Genomic DNA, 2,214 nt, shown 5'->3' with positions numbered 1-2,214 from the left:
CTATAGTAAATTCTGTGATTATTTAACTTCCGAAGTGGAGCACATTCTGTCCTTCTATCCTTTTGTGGAGATTTCAATGCTTAACCACCAGCTTTGGCTTTCCTCTCCCTTCACTGGCCACCCTGGTAAACTAGCCTTCAAAATTTGTTATCCTTCATGACCTAGAGCAACTGGAGCAACACCCTACTAACATTCCTGATCATCTTGGAGACTCACCCAACATTATTGATCTTTTCCTCACCTCTAATCCTTAAACTTTTGCTGTCATCCTATCTTCTCCGTTGGGTTCCTCTGATTACAATCTCATTTCTGTATCTTGTCCTATTTCTCCAATCCCTCCTCAGGATCCCCAAAGCAGAGGTGCCTTTGGCATTTTGCCTTTGCCAGCTGGGGGACCTGAGGAGGTATTATGTTGATTTTCAATGGAATGATTACTGTTTCCATGTCAGAGACCCATCTCTGTGTGCTGAACGCATAACAGAGGTGATAGTGTCTGGAATGGAGACGTATATTCCTCATTCTTTTTCTCAACCTAAACCTTCTAAAACTTGGTTTAACACAGTCTGTTCTTGTGCTATGCATGATAGAGAGGTTGTCCACAAAAGGTACTTGAGCCTTCCATCTCTTGAATCTCATACACTTTATATTTCTGCCTGGAACATACCAAGTCTGTTCTTCAACTTGCCAAACACTCCTTCATAAATAGAAAATGTCAAAATCTTTCAAACTCTAACTCTTTCCTCATGACTTCTAGCATCTGGCCAAATACATCTCCAATAAATTTACTTCTTCATCTCTCCCTCCTTTATTTCATCCTGATGGCACCACTGCCATCTCTTCTGTCTCTAAAGATGAACTTTTCTCTCAAACCTTTGCTAAAAACTCCACCTTGGATGATTCTGGCCTTGTTCCTCCCTCTTCTCCTCCCTCTGACTATTTCATACCTATGATTAAAGTTCTTTGTAATGATGTTTTCCATGCCTTCGCTAGCCTAAGCCCTCAGAAGGCTTATGGACCTGATGGGGTCCCTCATATTATTCTCAAAAACTGTGCTTCCATGCTTGCACCTTGCCTGACCAAACTCTTTCATCTATGTCTATCGACTTCTACCTTTCCTTCTTGCTGGAAGTTTACCTACATTCAACCTGTTCCTAAAAAGGGTGACCATTCTAATCCCTCTAACTACTGTCCTATAGGTTTAATATCTTGGCTGTCTAAAGTTTTTGAATCAATCCTCAATAGAAATATTCTTAAACATCTGTCACTTGACAATCTTCTATCTAATTGCCATTACGGCTTTCGTCATGGTCGCTCTACTGGTGATCTTCTGGCATTCCTTACTGAGTCTTGGTCACCCTCTTTCAGAGATTTCGGTGAAACTTTTCCTGTCGCATTCGACATATCAAAAGCTTTTGATAGAGACTGGCACAAAGCTTTGATATCAAAACTGCACTCCTACAGTTTCTATCTTTCTCTCTGCAACTTTATCTCAAGTTTCCTTTCCGAGTGTTCTATTGCAGTCGTGGTAGACGGCCACTGCTCTTCTAAATTTATTAACAGTGGTGTTCCTCAAGGTTCTGTCCTATCACCCACTCTTTTTTCTATTATTCATTAATGACCTTCTTTACCAAACTTCTTGTCATATCCACTCCTGTGCTGATGATACCACCCTACATCTTTCCATGTCCTTTTAAAGGTGACCAACCCTTTAGGAAGTCAACAGATCACACAGGGACACCACAGAATGCCTGACTTCTGATCTTTCTAAGATTTCTGGTTGGTGCAGAGAAAACTTAGTGTTCAGTGCCTCAAAAACTCAATTCCTTCATCTAGCAACTCGACACAACCTTCCAAACAACTATCCTTAATTCAATGACACTCAAGTATCTCCCTTTTCCACACTGAATATCCTCGGTTTGTTCTTTACTCATAACTTTAACTGAAAACTTCACATCTCATCTCTTGCTAAAACAGCTTCTATGAAGTTAGGCACTCTGCAGTTCTCTGGCAGCTTTTCTTGCCCCTCCAACTGCTAATTCTGTTCCAGGGCCTTACCTGTCCTTGTATGGAGTACTCTTCGCATGTTTGGGGGTTCCACTCACGCAGTTTTATTAGATACGGTGGAATCAAAAGCTTTTCATCACATCCACTCTTCTCCTCTAACTGTCTTCAGCCTCTTTCTCACTGCTGAAATGATGCAGATCTTTTTATCTT

The sequence above is a fragment of the Portunus trituberculatus genome, chromosome 48 (genome assembly GCF_017591435.1).
Source record: "Portunus trituberculatus isolate SZX2019 chromosome 48, ASM1759143v1, whole genome shotgun sequence".
In the NCBI taxonomy this organism is placed as follows: Eukaryota; Metazoa; Arthropoda; class Malacostraca; order Decapoda; family Portunidae; genus Portunus; species Portunus trituberculatus.
Note: the sequence above shows the minus strand (reverse complement) of the source record.